Genomic DNA, 22,703 nt, shown 5'->3' on the forward strand with positions numbered 1-22,703 from the left:
CTCCTATCAATGCCACTTGTGTTTTCAGGGAACAAAAAAGCTTAGAGTTTTATGTATGTAATTTTACACCGCCCCCCCCTCCCCCCCCCCCCCCCCCACTACCAAAGAGTGGGCTGGTCGTGGTGGGGGGGGTCGCAAAATGGAGCGGGAGGCTCGGGGGCCCTTCCTCACCCTCTCCCACTTCCACCATCATTTTGCACGGGGCCGGGGTAAGCGGCCCGCCTGCCTCAGGCTAATCAAGGTCCTTAATTGGCCAATTAATGGCCACTTAAGGGCCTCCGCCCGCCACCAAGGAGATTTTACCATTGGCAGGCAGATGGCCCAGGCCTGAGAAAAGCTGTCTGACAAAAATAGGCAGCTTTCCGACAGCCTGATGGGGGGCCCTCCTGATCGGGCATCTTGTGCCTGATGGAGGGCTGTGTCCGCTGGATGGCTGCCCCTGATGCCCCAACCACCCCAATGCCCAACACGCCCCCCCACCCCCCTAAGCGACCCACCTTGCCTCGCTGGGGCCTGACTGATCACCCCTGGCGAGGCCCCAAAAACCTATATTTTTCCCAGGCTGTCCTTCCTCTTCATGTGGAAGCTGGGTTGCAGTCCCAGCAGTGGCCACCGCTCCCAGTGGCACTGCTGGGACTAAGAGCTGCCGGCCTGCTGATTGGCCAGCAGCTTCAATAGGCGGGAGTTCCTTCCTCAAGGAGGTGGAAGTCCCATCCAAGATCAATCAAGGTCCTGGGGACCATAAAATCCCTACTGGATCCCCAGGCCCAGCAGAGGCGGGATCGCCATGGACTTTTCGGTTGGTGGACTGCTTCCATCTGCCATGCGAAAAATTCCAGCCTATATATGTCATTGCATTAATTAATTGAACGTGTATCTCTACATGGTTACAGTGTATCACAACCAGCAGTCTGAAAAACCCAGCAATCGTGTACAAGTTTTCATCTGTGGCCAGCTATTGCTTTACACACTTTGAGAAATAAATGAACTTGCGAGGCTTCCAAAATCTAGACATGTCTGAACCAATTTCACTGTTGTCTCCTTAAACCTGAAAGACCCTGTAGCCAAATAAAAAAAATAATTGCTTTGACTTTGAGTCCTCCAGATTTGGAGCCAACCTTTCCCATAATTCATTCACTGCCTACCTTTTCACCTTAAACACCTTAATGATAAAGCCCAAGTATTTCCCATGTGGTTTGCCCGAGAATATGGCCTTCACTTTGCTGAGCTCCAGAAAATGCGGTGTGCTTACATCTGAAAAGCTTTCTTATTTTAAATCCAGGATATCAGTGGGTGCAAAATGTATCAGATCTCACTGGAGCTGCTAAAGGTCACAGTTAAGGTAAGTAGGCAGCCTCAACCCAGATCTCTGGCAAAATTACAGAAATGTCTATCATCTCTTAAGATTGGTTGAAGTCTATTTTAATCAACCTTGGGAGGAAGTAACCCCATCTTAAACTTAGAAGTTGATAATCAATTTAATATTCTTTTTCTACTTATCAAAAGTGTTTGATCATTTTTCACTCAGTCTGAAACTATTCTCCTTGTGTATATTATGTGAAATATTGTAACTGTTCAGGCATTGGGTATTATGTCTCGAATAAGATACAGATTAAACTTGTCCTACAATGGAGTAACATATTGAGGGATCCACTTTGCATTGCCCAATGCACAATTTAAGCAATTTACAATTCTGTCAGATATATTTTTCCTGGTTTGAATCTTTATAATATATTCCATGTTTAGGAACTTGTTTAGTAACTTAGCAAAAAATTAATTACTAAGATTACATAACTTCTTGGGATATGATAACTTTATTTCAATGGATGATAGGTTCCTGCGACTAAATTATGTGATCCAGATCAAAGCAAAAATCTGCCACTGAGTTTGGATTGCAATAATGTTGAATTTTATTTCATAAAACATACAGGGAATTAGCATACTCTGTTTATATCTCTGCTTGCAAGCAATGCACATGTTTTACAAAGAATAGCTACATAATGGCTGCATGATGTATATTAATATAATAATCATTTATTCCAATGCAAATAATTTCAGTGATCATGTGCCCCCAAAATTATGATTTTCTTCAAAAATCAAAAATGACTGTTCAATATATGTCAGTGAGGTGATCTCGTCTCTGGATTAGGATAACATTGTTGAACTTCAGAAATTCCCATTTATCAAATAAATCAAGTTCATGTCTTAATAGCAGGTGCTGCCTCATCTTGTCTTACTTTCACCTAATTAACATTGCAGCAATTCCATTACCCTGGTCGGTGATCGAGACTGGCACTGGAAATACTCCTAGGAGCTGTAAGTAGCTAATCAAAGACTATCCCACATTTGCAAGGCTTGCTGAGTCCATTCCTATGTGAGTTGCTCTGGAAGAAGATAGACAAGACAATCTGTTGCAGTAACATTGATAAATATATTGAAGAGGATATGAAAGAGCTTTACAGCTGTTTTGAAACCAAAATGCTGTCTGATCATAAATGGACAGACCAACAACATGCTAATATGGTGTAGAGAAATGTCATTATACCAAAGATTGTTGGAGCTTGAAATGTTTTGCCACACGGAGTGGATGAGATAGAGACCATTGTACTTTCACCCAGAAAATTAGATAACCATTTGAAAGCAGAGGAAGATTCAGGACTACGGCATGAGAGCAGCACAATAGGATTACTTTTGCATTACTTTAGCAAAGAGTCATCTTGTGGATGATGGCCTGCATGGCCTACTGCCCTGTAAACTTCTATAGTTCAATGGTTTTTATTTACTTTTCTTTCAGTTTTCTTTCTTTTATATACCATCTAAATGCATTGCCACAGGGAATGCTTGAGGCAGAGACCTTTGCAGCTTTTAAGGAAAAATTGGATAAATATTTGAAGCAAAGGAAGAAAAAATGAGGAAAGAGTGAGGCAGCGAGATGAGTTTCTGATTCTTTAGCAAAGAGCTGGCACAAGCGCAATGTAACAATTGAAAAAGCAAAATACTGCAGATGCTGCAAATCTGAAATAAAAACAGAATATGCTGGGAATGCTTGGCAGGTCTGGCAGCATCTGTGGAGACAGCAACAAAGTTAAAGGGTTGGATTTTCCCATGAGCCTTGTGTCCCTGATGATGGGAACAAATGGAGCTCCCGAGCCTGCACTTGCTGGCAGCAAGACCAGCTCAGTGATCTTCTGGGAGACGGCCTCTAATTGGCTACCTCCAAGCTTGCCGTCCAATTAAGGATGGTGGGTGGGCTCTTGATACTGCAGGCCCAATCAGAGGGCCAGCAGCTCTTGAGCATTGGCAGCCCCATCGGCAGAGGTTGGTGCTGCTAAGGCAGGTTGGGGACTGTGACATGGAGGTGCCCTCTGAAGAATTGAGCTTTCAACAAAATAAACTGTGGCCGCACCTACCAGGCCATCATAGTGGAGGGGCTGCAGCCACATCAGGGGACCTGTCCAGGTGGCATTTGAAGACAGTCCTCAATTGGCACTTTAATAGGCCTGTTTGGCTACACCACCAACCCCCCACCCCCAAGAAATTGCTTTGCTGAAAATAGGCCGGAGGTGGAACATGGTGGCAGACCAACATGCCAGCTGGTGGCGAGGAATTGCTGCCATGCCTGCCTCCAATCCCACCTTCACCTTCATGGCAAAATTCATTGACCTGAAATGTTAACTCTGTTTCTCTCTTCACAATGCTGCCTGACCTGCTAAGTATTTCAAGCATTTTCTGTTTTTATTACAATGGAACAAGTAGTCTATCTCTGTGCTATAAAGGTCAGGGGTTTTAACTTACTTAACTACACACGTGAACAGATCACATGATCTTTTCTTCTTGTTACAGCTATGCCACCATCTCAGGAGCATCAAGTTGAGTTCTTTCATCAACACGCCTCACCACAGCACTTGGTGTACTCTTTGTCTAAAGTAGGTAACAGGTACTTCAGAGTGTGATGCAGGTTCTGGGGAGGCAAAATTTCGGGATGAGTCACTTACATATGGATGTTGAAGAGACGGAGACAGAAACTGAAGAAGGACTGGTTCCTGCAAAGCAGTGGCATTAAACATCATGGACACTGTTGGTTCACTTTATGATTTTGACCTCACAACTATGAAATGGAGATGGTTATTGACCATGAACAACTGCAGTCATTTGTCTCCTTGACAACGTGGTTCAAAACGGTTCCAGACTCTACTATAAAAGCAAAATACTGCGGATGCTGGAAATCTGAAATAAAAACAAGAAATGCTGGAACCACTCAGCAGGTCTGGCAGCATCTGTGGAAAGAGAAGCAGAGTTAACGTTTCGGGTCAGTTCCGAAGAAGGGTCACTGACCCGAAACGTTAACTCTGCTGAGTGGTTCCAGCATTTCTTGTTTTTAAGCCAGACTCCATTATTCACTTGAGAACTGTCTTAAAACAAGGCTTCTATTATCTGCTGATTGCCATTGAGTAGTATAAGCATCATGGGGTATTTTTGCAGGGGAGATTTTAGCCAAGTGATTGGCAAGTACATTTGGAATAAGCGTCAGTAGTTCTAACATGCCTAACTGCAGGCAATGACTGATCATGTAATCTTTTCTTTATGTTACAGCTATGCTACCATTACAGGAGCAACAAGGCAAGCACAGGAGCAGGTGCCCCTAGCCAAGCTGTTTTAGTACAGCTTCTTCTTCTTCTTTGGTCTCCTTGTCTCGAGATACAATGGGTAAGCGCCTAGAGGTGGTCAGTGGTTTGTGAAGCAGCACCTGGAGTGGCTATAAAGGCCAATTCTAGAGTGACAGACTCTTCCACAGGTGCTGCAGATAAAATTGGTTGTTGGGGCTGTTACACAGTTGGCTCTCCCCTTGCGCTTCTGTCTTTTTTCTTGCCAACTGCTAAGTCTCTTCGACTCGCCACACTTTAGCCCCGCCTTTATGGCTGCCCGCCAGCTCTGGCGATCACTGGCAACTGACTCCCACGACTTGTGATTAATGTCACAGGACTTCATGTCGCATTTGCAGACATCTTTAAAGCGGAGACATGGATGGCCGGTGGGTCTGATACCAGTGACGAGCTCGCTGTACAGTGTGTCCTTGGGGATCCTGCCATCTTCCATGTGGCTCACATGGCCAAGCCATCTGAAGCGCCGCTGGCTCAGTAGGGTGTACAGCTACAACACTGGCATCTACTCAACTATGTGGAAAATTGCCAAGCTATGTCTTATGCACAAAAAGCAGGACAAAACCAATCTGGCTATTTACTACCCCATCAGTATACTCTCAATCATCAGCAAAGTGATGGAAGGTGTCATTGACAGTGCTATCACTTAGTCACCAGTTAACTTGCTCATCAGTTCTCAGTTCAGGTTCTGCCAGGGCCACCCAGCTCCAAACTTCATTACAGCCTTGGTCCAAACATTGACATATGAGCTGAATGTCAGAGAGTTACTGCCCTTGGCACATAGGTAGCAGTGACTGAGTGTAGCATCAAGGAGCCTTAGCAATCAGTGGGAATTAAGGGGAAACTCTCAACTGGTTGGAGTCGCACCTATCACAAAGGAAGATGGTTGTGGTTGTTGGAAGTCAATTACCTCAGCCCCAGGACATCACTGCAGCAGTTCCTCAGGGTAGTGTCCTAGGCCCATCTTCAGCTGCTTCATCAATGACCTTCCCTCCATCATAAGGTCAGAGGTCATAGTCATAGAGTAATTTAAGACACAGAAAGAGGCCATTCGGCCCATCGAGCCCCATGCCAGCTATCCACAGAGCAATCCTGTCACTCCAACTCCCCTGCTTGATCCCCATAACCCTGCAAGTTTATTTCCTTCAAGTGCCCATCCGATTTCCTTTTAAAATCATTAATTGTCTCCATTTCCACCACCCTTATGGACAGCGAGTTCCAAGTTATTACCAGTCACTGTGTAAAAAAAGCTCTTCCTCACATTCCCCTTGTATCTATTGCCAAAAACCTTCAATCTGTGTCCCCTAGTCCTTGTACCATCAGTTCATGGGAACAATTTTTCCTTGTCTAATATATCTAAGCCTGTCATAATCTTGTATACCTCTATCCAATTGCCCCTCAACCTCTTATGCTCCAGGGAGAACAACTCGAGTTTTTCCAACCTAACCTTGTAACTAAAATCCCTCATCCCTGGAACCATTCTGGTAAATCTCCTCTGCACCCTCTCAAGGATCCTCACATCCTTCTTAAATGTATGGTGACCAGAACTGGATGCAGTACTCTAGTTGGGGTCTAACCAGAACTTTTTAAAGATTCAGCATTATACTCAATGCCTCTTTTTATGAAAACCAAGATCCGATATGCTTTGCTAACCACTCTCTTAATATGACCTTCCACCTTCAAAGATCAATGCACATGCACCCCCAGGATCCTCTGTTCTTGCACACTGTTTATAACTGCGCCATTAAGTTTATATGGCTTCAACCTATCCCTTCTGCAAAAATGCATCACCTCACACTTGTCTGTATTAAATTCCATCTACCACTTGTCTGCCCATTCTGTTAGCCCATCTATGTCCTGTTGCAGGCTGTTTGCATCATCCTCACGATATGTCACTCCTCCAAGCTTGGTATCTTTGGCAAATGTTGAAAATCTACTCTGTATTCCAAGATCCAAGCCATTTATCTATAGCAAACAAAATGCAGTGGTCCCAGCACTGACCCTTGGTGAACACAACCGTCTACCATCCTCCAGTCTGAAAAATAACCATTTTCCATGACTTGCTGTTTTCTGTCCTTAAGCACATTTTTTATCCAATTGTACTCTAACCCTCCTATTCCATTAGCCTCAATTTTGTTAACCAGCCTCTTATGTGGTACTTTATCAAACGCTTTCTTAAAATCCATCTAGATAACATCCACCACATTCCCTTCATCAACCTTCTCTGTTCCTTTCTCAAAAAATTCAATTAGATTAGTCAAGTAGGATCTGCCTTTTACAAATCTGTGCTGGGTATCCTTAATTAACTCAAACCTCTCCAAGTGTCAGCTGATTTTTCCCCCAATTATTCTTTCTAAAACCTTTCCTACCACTCACAGTAAACTAACTGGCCTGTAAGACTGTCCTTACACCCTTTCTTGAATAAGGGTGTCACATTTGCCACTCCAGTCCTCTGGCACCACCTCCATATCTAGGGAAGAATTGAAGATTATGCAAGTCCTTCCACTATCTCCACCCCCCACTTCCTTTAGCAACCTTGGAAGCAAGCCATCTGGACCAGGTGACTTATCTACCCTAAGTACCTCCTCGCTCTCGATTTTGACCCTATCCATTGCCTCTACTCTCTCCACTTCAAACAATATTTTGTCAGATTCCTCTTCCTTTGTAAACACTGGTTCAAAGTATTCATTAAATATTCTAGCCTTGCCTTGTCCCCCTAAACATGTATTATCCTCTTTGTCCCTAATGGGCCCCATTCCACCTCTTACTACCTGCTTATTATTTACATGCCATTAGAAGATTTTTGGGTTCCCTTTTAATTTGATTGCCATTCTATTCTCATATTCTCTCCTTGCCTGTCTTATTTTCCTCTTCACCCCACCTCTCAACTTATTGTATTTGGCCTGGCTCTCACTTGAAGAATTCACCTGGCATGCATCATACACCATCTTTTTTTTGTTTCATCATAATCTCTATCTCCTTCATCATCCAAGGAGCTTTGTTTTTGGTTCCCCTACCATTCACCCTTGTTGGAATGTCCTAGCCTGTACCTGAAGCATCTCTACCTTAAAGATAACCCATTACTCCATTACAGTTTTTCCTGTCAGTCTTTGGTTCCATTTTATCCTGGCTAGCTCCCTTCTCATCGCATTGAAATTAGCCCTCTTCCAATCTAGCCATTCTACCTTACATCGTTACTTGCTTTTCTGCATTATGAGTCTAAATCTTATGATACCATAATCATTCTTACCCAAGTGCTCCCTAATGGTCACTTGCTCCACTTGACCTACCTTATTTCCCAGCACCAGATCCAGCAATACCTGTTTTCTAGTTGGGCTGAGAGTATACTGATCAAGGACGTTCTCCTGAACACAATCCAAAAGTTCCTACCTCTCCTTACCCTTTACTCTAAAATTATCCAGATCGATATTTGGGTAATTAAGGTCCCCCAATATCACCACTCTATAGTTCTTGTACATTTCTGTGATTTCCCTGCAGATTTTCTCCTCTATCTAGGGTGGCACAGTGGCGCAGTGGTTAGCACCGCAGCCTCACAGCTCCAGCGACCCGGGTTCAATTCTGGGTGGTGCCTGTGTGGAGTTTGCAAGTTCTCCCTGTGTCTATGTGGGTTTCCTCCGGGTGCTCCGGTTTCCTCCCACATGCCAAAGACTTGCTGGTTGATAGGTTAATTAGCCGTTATAAATTGCCCCTAGTATAGGTAGGTGGTAGGGAAATATAGGGACAGGTGGGGATGTGGTAGGAATATGGGATTAGGGTAGGATTAGTATAAAATGGGTGGTTGATGGTCGGCACAGACTTGGTGGGCCGAAGGGCCTGTTTCAGTGCTGTATCTCTCTAAACATCTCTCACTATTTGTAAGCCTATAGAATACCCCCAATAGCTTCTCAACTCTAACAAATGGGTTCTGTGCTTACACCCTCAAGGACATCCCCTCTTTCCAACATTCCAATGTCTTCCCTAATCAGTACTGCTACCCCACCTCCCTTTTCTCCTTCTCTATACTGAACACTTTATATCCTTGTATATTAAGCACCCAGTCCTCACCATTTTTAAGCCACATTTCTGTTATTGCCACTATATCATATTCCCATACTGCTTTTTGTGCTTGTCGCTCAGCAATCTTATTCACCGCACTTTGTGTACTTACATATATGCATTGTGATCCTGTCTTTGCATTCCTGGTAGCCCTTCTCAGTCTGCTTCTATCTAATATGGAACTACTCCCTTCTCTAGTACTGTCCAACACTTGTACATTATGCACCTTATTCCTTTTTTCTATTTTTATATGCTAGTGCCCATCCCCCTGCCAATTTAGTTTAAACCTGCCCCAACTACACTAATGAACCTCCCCATGAGGACATTGGTCCCAGTCCTGTTGGGGTGCAATCCGCCCCTTTTGGAGTTTTCTGCCCCAGAACTGGTACCATTGCCTCAAGAATCAAGTCATAGGTTGGGAATTCTGCAGTGTGTAACCCATCTCATGACTCCATAAAACCTGTCCACTATCTACAAGACACAAATCAGGAGTGTGATAGAATACTCTCCACTTGCCTGGTTGAGTGCAGCTCCACAAACAATCGAAGCTTGACACCATCCAGGACAAAGCAGCCCGCTTGATTGACACCGCATCCACCACCTTAAACATTCACTCCCACCACCACCGGTGCAGAGTGGCAGCAGTGTGTACCATATACATGTTGTACTGCAGCAACTTGCCAAGCTTTCTTCGACAGCACCTTCCAAACCCGTGACCTCTACCACCTAGAAGGACAAGGGCAGCAGATGCATGGCAATACCACCACCTGCAAGTTCCCCTCCAAGGCACACATTATCCTGACTTGGAACTATATTGCTGTTCCTTCACTGTCGCTGGGTCAAAATTCTGGAGCTCCCTTCCTAACAGCACTGTTGGTGTACATACACCCCATGGGCTGCAGCGGTTCAAGAAGGCGGCTCACCACCACCTTCTCAAAGGCAATTAGGGATGGGAAACAAATGCTGGCCTCGCCATCTATGCCCACATCCCATGAACGAATAAAACAAATCTCATTAATGCTTCTACTTTTGATGTTAAAGCATTGAGAGAGATTTGAGAGAGTTACTGGTGAGGGTTTATGAAAGCTCATGACAGTGCAACACTCTGTGCTCTAATAGAATGATTTGGCCTCCAGCAGGACCATGTGACCAGAAGGAAAGGAGTAGGTGGTTGGCTTTCAGTTTACGAGTAGCTTTTCTACAGCAGACTCCCACCATGTGATGGGACAGACTGTTCCAGGCAGTATCATGGGGAGTGTCATATTTTTGAGATCAGGGGGCAGCTGTATCACAAGCACATTTACCTCTCGGGAAGCTTTCACAACTATTCCTTCCAGTAATATGTCACATTAGAGTGTTAAGAGTGGAAATACCATGACACATGAATATATCAACCACAAAAGGTAGGCACAGAGGTGCATCTCACTAAACACACTGTACCTTCACTATTATTTTCAATAAATACACAATATGGCATCTTAAAACTTACATCACAGTTTATTAAAAAGGCCATCGTCCAATATTGATAAAAACTAAAGTCCAATTAAACATAAAGTCAGGCTTCAAGCAGCCAACTGCTCCATCAGAGTGTGGCAAACCTAGGCCAGGAGAAATTTGTCAAGGCCCAATTTCAGGCTTGGGGATTGCGCAATCACCTCATGCCCAGTCCATTGAGGCAGGCAGCACACAAACTTTGCGCTGTTTCCTCATCTAAATTATTTCAGTGTGCAGCCCAGTGTGGAACATGCTACTGACTGGGTGGAGGAGAGGGTTCTCCACATTATGAGGCGGGCTGTGACAGAGGCTGCTGTGTCTGGTTTTGCTGAGGACATTCAGGATGATAATATATATTCCTGTCTTATGCCCCTTCATCCTCAACCTGCTCACTGGCATGAAGTGCCAACTGCAGATTGTGTGACCATGGATCCCTTGCTTTCCACACACCCCTCCTTCCCTCACCCCAACCCTCCCCTTCTGCATTTCTGCTTTCAGATACCCAAGAACTGCCATCTGGCCAGCCAGTGCAGTCTTATGAGGAAGGGTGACAGCTACACCTGGCTTCTGATAAAAAAGACACCATCACTCAATCTGACACATGCAACCACTAGTTCAGATACTGGCACTGTGCTTAGAGTGTAGTGTAGAGAATATATATATAGCATAGAGTTGGGATCTGCACATGGTGAGTCACTGGACATGAGTGGGCTATAGCTAGGCCAGGGGAAAAGATAGTTTGTATGTCAACTGACTGAAAGACGAGGCTGTGGACAAGTTGTCTGCAGGGGATTCAGGTGAGGACTTTGATTGTGCAGCATGCAAAGAGAATGCTGATGGTCATGCACACTGAGGTGCTTTGTGGATTAGCAGGACTGCCAGATAGCCTGGTGTCACTGTCGATGAGCATGAAGTAGTCAGTTCCAACTTAGCACAGGACTTCACACAGTGCCTGGAGCTCATTGTATCCACATGGCAATCTTGGCCAATTCCCTCACAGCATGTGTGGACCCAGCCATGTTGCACATCTGGTGGCCGATGTCTCAGCTTCCATTGTAGCACAGGCAGAAGCCACCCAATGTCTCAGTTCTTTTTTTTACAACATCTTTCATTTATTGAAATAGAAACCCCACTAAAAGCAGGGCTACAAAAAATTATTTAAAACTCTGAGTGTTCCTCTCCACGGAAATCTTTAGTAAAAGGCGAAAGATTTATACGATCTGAAGAGAAACCTGAGGTCATGAGAACCATGCTTGTTGCCATGCAAGCCCAGCTTGGTACCATGCAGGCTCAGACTGCTGTCTTCATGGCTGTGGATACTAGTGCTCAAAGTAACATGCTAGCTTTCAGAACAGTCCAGCAATCTGTCCTCCAATAGATTACTAGGATTGCTGAGGAATTGTCAGTGGCTCTGTGGTTGTCAGTAACTTGCTGTGCTTTCTTAGGATGATAGTATTGATGCTCCCACCACTGCCACTCCACCAGTGCCTTTCAGTCAGCCAGCCCAGACTGCTGCTACCCATGCCAAAGTGGTCAACTTCAAAGCCGGGCCCGCAAGGTCAAAGTCTTCCTGTAAGGCCACCTGCAGTCTCCCCTCGTGAAAGTCAGCAGGCTTTCTTCAGCCAGAGGGAGAGCACTAGGACAATCAAAGGCACCTGCAAGACAGGGACTAAGGGACTGCACAGATAAAGGCCAGCTCGGGTCTGCAAATAAAACCCGACCCGAGCCTGACCCGGCCCTAATCTTTTGATTTATTCCCGTGCCCGACCCGACCTCATCACTATCTGCAACTCCACCAACCTTTGTGTCGTCCACAAACTTGCTAATCAGACCAGCTACATTTTCCTCCAAATCATTTATGTATACTACAAACAGCAAAGGTCCCAGCACTGATCCCTGCGGAACACCACTAGTCACAGCCCTCCATTCAGAAAAGCACCCTTCCACTGCTACCTTCTGTCTTCCTTGACCGAGCCAGTTCTGTATCCATCTTGCCAGCTCACCTCTGATCCCGTGTGACTTCACCTTTTGTACCAGTCTGCCGTGAGGGACCTTGTCAAAGGCTTTACTGAAGTCCATATAGACAACATCCACTGCCCTTCCTTCATCAATCATCTTCGTCACTTCCTCAAAAAACTCAATCAAGTTAGTGAGACACGACCTCCCCTTCACAAAACCATGCTGCCTCTTGCAAATAAGTTCGTTTGTTTCCAAATGGGAGTAAATCCTGTCCCGAAGAATCCTTTCTAATAATTTCCCTACCACTGACGTAAGGCTCACCGGCCTATAATTTCCTGGATTATCCTTGCTACCCTTCTTAAACAAAGGAACAACATTGGCTATTCTCCAGTCCTCTGGGACCTCACCTGTAGTCAATGAGGATACAAAGATTTCTGTCAAGGCCCCAGCAATTTCTTCCCTTGCCTCCCTCAGTATTCTGGGGTAGATCCCATCAGACCCTGGGGACTTAACTACCTTAATGCTTTGCAAGACACCCAACACCTCCTCCTTTTTGATAACGACATGACCGAGACTATCTACACTCCTTTCCTTAGACTCATCATCCACCAAGTCCTTCTCTTTGGTGAATACTGATGCAAAGTACTCATTTAGTACCTCGCCCATTTCCTCTGGCTCCACACATAGATTCCCTCCTCTGTCCTTGAGTGGGCCTACCCTTTCCCTGGTTACCCTCTTGCTCTTTATATACGTATAAAAAGCCTTGGGATTTTCCTTAATCCTGTTTGCCAAGACTTTTCATGACCCCTTTTAGCCCTCCTGACTCCTTGCTTAAGTTCCTTCCTACTGTCTGTTCCCAGCCTTCCAGCCCTTACGAATGCTTACTTTTTCTTTTTGACTAGGCTCACAATATCCCGCGTTATCCAAGGTTCCCGAAACTTGCCAAACTTATCCTTCTTCCTCACAGGAACATGCTGGTCCTGGATTCTAATCAACTGACGTTTGAAAGACTCCCACATGTCAGATGTTGATTTACCCTCAAACAGCCGCCCCCAATCTAAATTCTTCAGTTCCTGCCTCATATTGTTATAATTAGCCTTCCCCCAATTTAGCACCTTCACCCGAGGACGATTCTTATCCTTATCCACAAGGACCTTAAAACTTACGGAATTATGGTCTCTGTTCCCGAAATGCTCCCCTACTGAGACTTTGACCACGTGGCCGGGCTCATTCCCCAATACCAGGTCCAGTACGGCCCCATCCCTAGTTGGACTATCTACATGTTGTTTCAAGAAGCCCTCCTGGATGCTCCTTACAAATTCTGCCCCATCCAAGCCCCTAGCACTAAGTGAGTCCCAGTCAATATAGGGGAAGTTAAAATCACCCACCACTACAACCCTGTTACCTTCACATCTTTCCAAAATCTGTCTACATATCTGCTCCTCTACCTCCCGCTGGCTGTTGGGAGGCCTGTAGTAAGCCCCCAACATCGTGACTGCACCCTTTCTATTCCTGAGTTCCACCCATATTGCCTCGCTGCATGACCCCTCCGAGGTGTCCTCCCGCAGTACAGCTGTGATATTCTCCTTAACCAGTAATGCAACACCGCCACCACTTTTACATCCCCCTCAATCCCGCCTGAAGCTTCTAAATCCTGGAACATTTAGCTGCCAATCCTGTCCTTCCCTCAACCAAGTCTCTGTAATACCAACAACATCATATTTCCAAGTACGAATCCAAGCTCTAAGTTTATCTGCCTTACCTGTTATACTTCTCGCATTGAAACAAATGCACTTCAGACCATCAGTCCCGCTGTGCTCAGCAACATCTCCCTGCCTGCTCTTCCTCTTAGTCTCACTGGCCTTATTTACTAGTTCCCCCTCAGTTATTTCACCTGCTGTCCTACTGCTCTGGTTCCCACCCCCCTGACACACTAGTTTAAACCCTCCCGAGTGACGCTAGCAAACCTCGCAGCCAGGATAATTTGTGCCCCTCCAGTTTAGATGCAACCCGTCCTTCTTGTACAGGTCCCACCTGTCCCGGAAGAGATCCCAATGATCCAGATATCTGAAACCTTCTACACCAGCTGTTCAGCCACGTGTTTAGCTGCACTATCTTCCTATTTCTAGTCTCACTGGCACGTGGCACAGGGAGTAATCCCGAGATTACAACCCTAGAGGTCCTGTCTTTTAACTTTCTACCTAACTCCCTAAACTCCCCCTGCAGCACCTCGTCACTCTTCCTGCCTATGTCGTTGGTACCGATGTGTACCACAACCTCTGGCTGTTCACTCTCCCCCTTCAGAATGCCCCCTGTCCGTTCAGAGACATCCTTGACCCTGGCACCAGGGAGGCAACATACCATCCTGGAGTCTCTTTCACATCCACAGAAGCGATCTATGCCCCTGACTATAGAGTCCCCTAGAATTATTGCTCTTCTGCGCTGTGTCCCTCCCTGCTGAACAACAGTGCCAGCCGTGGTGCCACTGCTCTGGCTGCTGCTGCTGTTTTCCCCTGATAGGCCATCCCCCCCAACAGTATCCAAAACGGTATACTTGTTAGAGAGGGGGATAGCCACAGGGGATTCCTGCACTGACTGCCTGCCCCTTCTAGTGGTCACCCATCTATCTGCCTGCACCTTGGGTGTAACCACTTCTCTAAAACTCCTGTCTGTGACACTTTCTGCCACCTGCATGCTCCTAAGTGCGTCCAGTTGCTGCTCCAACTGATCCATGCGGTCCGTGAGGAGCTGCAACTGGGTACACTTCCTGCAGATGTAGTCGTCCGGAACGCTGGAAGCGTCACGGACCTCCCACATCTCACAGGTAAAGCACTTTACCCCTCTAACTGACATTTCTAGCACTAATTAATAAATTAATTTAAAATAAATAAATACTTATTAAATCCTTACTAAATTATGTCACAATTATCTATATGGTCCCTAGTGCTAGATTTCTACTGTAAATATTAAATGCTAACTACAGTAATCTCCTCCCTCTGGTTTAGTTACTCTACTTATTAATTAGTTAATTAGGGTTTTAATCAATTTTTATCAATGTTTTATTTTCAAATTCAGTACAGATTCCCTACGAACCAATCAGGTCACAGCTTTCCTGTGACGTCACTTTTTCAGTTTTTTTTGACCAGAGGTAAGTTTTTTATACTTACCGTTCCGGAACTCCACCCTCCAAGTCTTCTCCCTGGATGAAAGCTGTGAATCCCCGAGGTAGGTTTTTTATACTTACAGGTCCGGAACTCCGCCCTCCGAGTCTTCTCCCTGGATATCTTATAAAGGTTCCTCAAATGAGGCCATATGGATAGAACTTAAAAACAAAAAAGGGGGCAATCACTTGGCTGGGAGTGTACTACAGGCCTCCAAATAGTCAGGGAGAGTTAGAGGAGCAGATATGTAGGCAAATCTCAGAGAGGTGTAAAAATAATTGGGTAATAATAGTAGGGGATTTCAACTTCCCCAATATCAACTGGGATAGTCTTAGTGCAAAAGGCTTAAAGGGGGCAAAATTCTTAAAGTGCATAGAGGCGAGCTTTTTGAGTCAGCACGTAGAAGGTCCTACAAGAGAAGGGGCGGTACTGGACCTAACCCTAGGGAACGAAGCTGGACAAGTGGTAGAAGTGTCAGTGGGGGAGCATTTCGGGGATAGTGACCCCAGCTCTGCAAGAATTAAGGAAGTTATGGAAAAGGACAAAAATGGACTGGAAATAAAGGTACTGAATTGGGGAAAGGCTAATTTCAATATGATAAAACAGGATCTGGCCAAAGAGGACTGGGAGCAGCTACTTGTAGGAAAGTCTACATCTGACCAGTGGGAGTCATTCAAAAAGGAAATAGTGAGAGTTCAGGGCCAACATGTTCCCACAAAGGTGAAGGGTAGGACCAACAAGTCCAGGGAACCCTGGATGTCAAGGGATATAGAGGATGGGATAAGGAAAAAAAAGGAGGCTTATGGCAGATTCAGAGTGCTGAAAACAGCGGTGGCCCTAAAGGAGTATGACTAGATGTATAAATGAGGGTAAAGTAGTTGATGTAGTCTACATGGACTTCAGTAAGGAGTTTGATAAGGTCCCGCATGGGGGATTGGATAAGAAGTTAAGAGCCCATGGGATCCAGGGCAATTTGGCAAATTGGATCCAAAATTCGCTTAGTGGCAGGAGGCAGAGGGTGATGGTCAAAGGTTGTTTTTGCGAGTAGAAGCCTGTGACCAGTGGTGTACGCAGGGATCGGTGCTGGGACCCTTGCTGTTTGTAGTGTACATTAATGATTTAGACTTGAATATAGGAGGTATGATCAGTAAGTTCACAGATGACACGAAAATTGGCGGTGTCGTAAATAGTGAGGAGGAAAGCCTTAGATTACAGGACGATATCGATAGACTGGTAAGATGGGCAGAGCAGTGGCAAATGGAATTTAATCCTGAGAAGTGTGAGGTGATGCATTTTGGGAGGACTAACCAGGCAAGGGAATATACAATGGATGGTAGGACCCTAGAAAGTACAGAGGGTCAGAGGGACCTTGGTGTACTTGTCCATAGTTCACTGAAGGCAGCAGCACAGGTAAATAAGGTGGTTAGGAAGGCATATGGAATACTTGCCTTTATTAGCCGAGGCATAGAATATAAGACGGAGGTTATGATGGAGCTGTATAAAACGCTAGTTAGGCCACAGCTGGAGTACTGTACATGTCTGGGCATCACACTATAGGAAGGATGTGATTGCACTGGAGAGGGTGCAGAGGAAATTCACCAGGATGTTGTCTGGGCTGGAGCATTTCAGCTATGAAGAGAGACTGGATAGGCTAGGATTGTTTTCCTTAGAGCAGAGAATGCTGAGGGGGGACATGATTGAGGTATACAAAATTATGAGGGGCATTGATAGGTTAGACAGGAAGAAACTTTTTCCTTTAGCGGAGGTGTCAATTTTTTCACCCAGAGGGTGGTTGGCATCTGGAACGCACTGCCTGAAGGGGTAGGAGAGGCAAGAACCCTCACAACATTTAAGTATTTAGATGAGCACTTGAAACGCTATAGCATACAAGGCTACGGGCCAAGTGCTGGAAAATGGGATTAGAGTAGATAGGTGAATGATGGCTGGCACAGACATGATGGGCTGAAGGGCCTGTCTCTGTGCTGTGTAACTCTATGACTCGATGACTCATTTCAGTTGTAAATAGTCAACCTAGTTCTAGACTCCTCAGCCAAGGGAATTTTTCCCAGTAGCTACCCTGTCAAGCCCCTTAAGTATTTTATATATTTCAATAAGATCTCCTCACATTCTTCTAAATTCCAGGGAATATAGGCCTAGTCTACTCAATCTGTCCTCATAGGACAATCCCCTCATTTCAGGAATCAGTCTGGTGAACCTTTGTTGCAGTCCCACTGAGGCGAGTATATCCCTCCTTAGGTAAGGAGACCAAAACTGTGCACAGTGCTCCAAGTGTGGTCTCACCAAGGCCCTATATAATTGTAATAAGCCTTTATTCTTATTCTCCAATCCCTTTATAATAAAAGCTAACACATCATTTGCTTTCTTAATTGTTTTCTGTACCTGTATGTTAATTTTCTGTGATTCATGCACAAGGACACCCAGGGCCCTCTGAATACCAGTCTCTCACCATTTAAACATTCAGTTTTTCTATTTTCCTAACCAAAATGGGTAATGTCACATTTCCCCATATCATATTCCATCTACCACGTTCCTGCCCACTCACTTAACCTGACTATATCCCTTTGCAGCCTCTTTGATTGACCAATTACAGCTGTGATTTCGCCCCCCATGGTTAAATAGCTTACTGCCTAACCTCACACAAAAGGAACAGTAACTTGGGTGAGGTATTGGAAGGTGATCATGGAAACTCCCAGTCCTGCAGCCTCTGCCACTGAGAAGGACAACTGCAGAAAATTCAGGGGAACGACATTATATTCCCATTCTCCTGTAAGTCATACACCATCCTGCCATCTTACTTTCCCATGTAACTTTCTATCGGCTGCAAACTTGGATACATTACACTCGGTCCCTCATGAAAATCTTTGATGTAGCTTTTCAATAGTTGAGGCCTAAGTTTGGTGAGGGCACAAAATGGATGATAGCGAATCTGCCACCCATTATGCACCCTACCTGATTAAAGTCAATAGAAAGGAAATTTGGACGGAGTGTATAACAAGTGGCCACTCTGCTACTGCCCATTTTGTACTCTTCAAAATTGAAGATTACTCATTTGTCCCTTGTTGAGACTGAAGCAACTCTGCTGCTCTTAGTGGACATGCTGTCTGGAATATTAATGGATCCTGGTGGTCACCCCCATTATTGCATTGGACCTCCCTGGCCCATCTCTGCTGTTTGCTATCCTCCTCCGATATGTGCAGAAAAATAAACCTTGTTGTAAAGGAACTGAAACAGTTGAATTGTTCTTTAGAATGTCTTCTGCTCTGCACCATGTTGGATCTTTACTCACTCTTCTCATTGTTTAAATGTCACCTTTACAATATATACAATTAATGCAATGTGAGCTCTTCTTCTTCTTCTTTGGCCTCCTTGTCTCGAGAGACAATGGGTAAGTGCCAGGAGGCGGTCAGTGGTTTGTGAAGCAACGCCTGGAATGGTTATAAAGGCCAATTCTAGAGTGACAGGCTCTTCCACAGGTGCTGCAGATAAAATCGGTTGTCAGGGCTGTTACACAGTTGGCTCTCCCCTTGCGCTTCTGTCTTTTTTCCTGCCAACTGCTAAGTCTCTTCGATTCGCCACACTTTAGCCCCGCCTTTATGGCTGTCTGCCAGCTCTGGCGATCACTGGCAACTGACTCCCACAACTTGTGATCAATGTCACAGGACTTCATGTCGCGTTTGCAGACATCTTTAAAGCGGAGACATGGAAGGTTGGTGGGTCTGATACCAGTGACGAGCTCGCTGTACAAGGTGTCCTTGGGGATCCTGCCATCTTTCATGCGGCTCACATGGCCAAGCCATCTTAAACGCCGCTGGCTCAGTAGTGTGTATATGCTGGGGATGTTGGCCGCATCGAGGACTTCTGTGTTGGAGATACGGTCCTGCCACCTGATGCCAAGGATTCTCCGGAGGCAGTGAAGATGGAATGAATTGAGACGTCGCTCTTGGCTGACATACGCTGTCCATGCCTCGCTGCCGTAGAGCAAGGTACAGGCTTCATACACTCGGACTTTTGTGTTCCGTGTCAGTGCACTATTTTCCCACACTCCCTTGGCCAGAATTGTATATGTATATACAATTAATGCAATGTGAGCTAGAATAGAAGCATGTGCAAACTTACCAGCTCACCTTGACTTAACAAGTCAACAAAATGCTAATGCTGGGTCTATACGTTAATGTGAGCTCAACTGGGAAACAGTTTGTGGATGTGGACAAAATGAGTCAAGGCTCTATTATTGGTGACACCACACTTCTGCATGTTAATGTGAACACTGGGTGCAGTTAGCCTAACAAGCAGAAGGATAGCTCTCATAAATTTGTACTCCCAATGTACTATAGGAGAGGTCAGTGTGACCCGCAGGAATTTCTGCTCATTAAACTTAAGAGACAGAATATCCTGTGCGCCCCATGGCCTCTCCACCCGAATTCCTGAATTCCACAGCTTCACATTGGGAGTGGTCATTTGTAAAACCTCCCTTAGAATAATGTAACCTCCAATGCCAATGGCTTTACTCAACTTGAGGTGTCTTTTGCACAGGTAATGAAGGACAATGTTGATGGCAAGCAGCAACCAAACAGTGCTGGTTCTTGGAGTCAGAAATGTGTTGTTGCTGAGGCACATTGCTAGGACCCAAACCTGGTTGCTTTTTCACTCGGCCCTTGCTGTTTAATGGTTCATAGCCATGTTCATTGTATGAAATATAAATTGTTGCTTTTACTTGATATTTATCAGCAAGTAATAAGGGACAAAATATTTTCAAATGTGTGCTGTTGCTATTGTATAATCAAACAATGGCCTGGATTTTACGGTCAGTGGCGAAGTGGTAGCACTCACCACTGACACAAAAGAAAGCTTCCAACAAAGATCTAGCGAGCTCTGTGGTGTGGATTTCACCTTTCCTGATGTTAATTTCATTCTCGTAGCAATTCTTGTCCAGCAATAGCGATGTCATCAAGCAGGCTAAACAGCCAATCATATTGAAGAATTCTCATAGACAGCAAACCATGTAGTAGGTTTTATCGTTCACTTTTTAAAAATAATTTCACAGAAATTGGAATAAAGATTAGGATATACATGGGATTAAGGTAGAAGCTGAAACATCATAAACAAACTTTTAAGAAGTTATTATTTCAAAAAATAATGGAATTTTATCATTGAATCAAGACATTTGAAATTCCACAGGTATAAAATTAGCTTTCCAGGGCAAGAAAGGTCCTTCAGTAGTAATAGTGATTTAGTAAAAAATCCGGCTATACCTTAGTCAACAAGGCATAACTTTTTCAAGGGTTTTTACAGTGAGAATAATAGCTTAAAAATTGGAAGTTCAAATCAATTCAGTGATTTCTAATTGATTTCCATCTGCAAGGACATCACCAGGCCAATATATTGTCATGAATCATCTCGCTTGAAGGAGAGTATACGTTCCTTCATGATAAACATGCCAAGATATATTGTGCTTCCAGAAAAGTATTTCAGTTTATTTATTTCCTGTTAGAACAATTTGCTCTCAATCTGTCAACTAGTATTTTGTGTATTAACCTAGCCTGATTATTCATTGAGTTTTGATTTAGGTAACCATCTAAACTGCCATTCGTTTGGCACGTGAACACAGCTGACAGCATGACAAGATACAGACCTCCAGATGGTAGTGAACCCAAAGCAAGTAAATAGGTGTTTAATTAGGCAAAAGAGCATGACAATTACTTACTGAAACAAAACAATCTGTCATCGGGATGTAGGTTGTTTGGATACAATGAAGCTTTGCAGCACAGTTCTTTTCAAGGTACAGTTGTAATAAAGCCCCAAGTGATCATCTATTAGCCTTTAAGGTGATCAAAATTGAATATGAGCTTGTAGTTTTTATTTTGTTGTGAATTAACTGGTGTTTTCAGTTTAAACATTAATGAGATTAGAGCATTGAGGCAACTTATGGGAGGAAACAGGTGACAAATTTTTTAAAATTAACCTGGTGTTGCATTTGAAAAATAGTTCAAGTGGCTATTTTATAGAATGTAAGTTTGATGAAACGCTTATCAAAGTTTTCTGGTGGCTCATTTGGAATCACTAGTGAATCACAGAGATTGAGATGGTCCCAGGTTTGTTTCCTGGTGAATGCTGAATTAGCTTTTTTTCTCCCATAATATAATTTATTCATAAAATTTGTAAAAATACATGACAGAACAGTTCAAATTGGACATTATATAAAGTGCAATACAGATCAGTTTCTTTCAAACAGAACATGAGGTGCTTCACTACACTTGCCATTTCAGGTTACATTTACATTACATCTTAGAGTGTTCATCAGTTGCTACGTTTGTGTACAAAATGGGAAGAACATCTAGTGACCCTTTGTGTGCAAGTGTGAATGTTTGTGACACAAAAGCAATACTGCCTACCATAGATGGGACTATGGTGAGTAAATAAGGGTTTAACTCTACTGCAAGAACTGAATCAATAATCCGGAATCTGTTGCTAGAATAACTTATCAAAGTAAAAATTAAAATAAAAGCATTTGCTTAGAATTGCTGGCAATAGTAAAACCTATCTGGATTGTGACATTCAGCACTGCTGACTTACAGAGTTTAAAATACTTAAGAATGCAAGACTTAGCTAAGTTCATTGCATTCTGTTCAATAATTGGATTAGTAGGTCTTTTATTCACAAACAGTAATCATTTACCACCATATTAAACTGATGTAAAAATGTCATAACAGCATTTAAAGCACCCTTACTGTCTAAAGTAGTATTTTCTAATTGGACTTACCCATAGTAACTCTTTTATCCACACCATCAAAATGTTAAATTTAGCTCATCTCAACCAGGTGGTCTAGCCAAGACACTTAGCCAATGAAAAATAGCGGGAGGAAATCAGAGAGCAAACTGACCTCTTTGACTCTTGCTCACCTGGGGGAAAAAAAATTAGTACAGTCCTCCTCAACTAAGAAATACTGATGGGAATGGGAATGGAGATGGGGATGGGAAATAGCTATAAGATTTGGGACTAAAAATAAAAGTTTTAACACTCAGCTTTAGCCTGGCAACTATATGAGTTAATTATTAAAAGCTTTAAATTTTCTGTACTGTTTGGAAGAAACACAAGAGTGAAACCTGGGTACTTATCCACAATAAAAGGGAAGAATTGGTAACACATTATCCCAGGCTGCTCTTTCACACCTCCTAAAATCCAGCTCACCAAAAGCATTGACAGAAGCTTAGGAACAGATTGTTTGTACAATATGTGGCACTTTCCAAAATCATTATCTAAATGTTCAATTGAAATCAAATAAGTCAAACTAAGCTGTTTTATTTTAAAACAATTATTTGTATTCCAAGGCTCCCCAAAGAATTCACGCCA

At 44.0% G+C, this 22,703-nt stretch overlaps 1 long non-coding RNA gene and 1 other non-coding gene across 2 annotated transcripts; both read right to left on the reverse strand.

Annotated features, from left to right (window-relative positions):
* Positions 1–1,970: 1,970 nt before the first annotated feature.
* LOC137370936 (uncharacterized) lies at positions 1,971–22,333 on the reverse strand. The gene is made up of 4 exons (XR_010975142.1): positions 22,113–22,333; positions 21,057–21,170; positions 3,796–3,961; positions 1,971–2,384 (listed from the first exon to the last, which is right to left on the reverse strand). It is a non-coding gene; the product is annotated as an uncharacterized lncRNA (long non-coding RNA).
* LOC137371631 (U5 spliceosomal RNA) lies at positions 11,338–11,451 on the reverse strand. The gene has a single exon (XR_010975255.1). It is a non-coding gene; the product is annotated as a U5 spliceosomal RNA (small nuclear RNA).
* Positions 22,334–22,703: the final 370 nt, after the last annotated feature.

The sequence above is a fragment of the Heterodontus francisci genome, chromosome 6 (genome assembly GCF_036365525.1).
Source record: "Heterodontus francisci isolate sHetFra1 chromosome 6, sHetFra1.hap1, whole genome shotgun sequence".
In the NCBI taxonomy this organism is placed as follows: Eukaryota; Metazoa; Chordata; class Chondrichthyes; order Heterodontiformes; family Heterodontidae; genus Heterodontus; species Heterodontus francisci.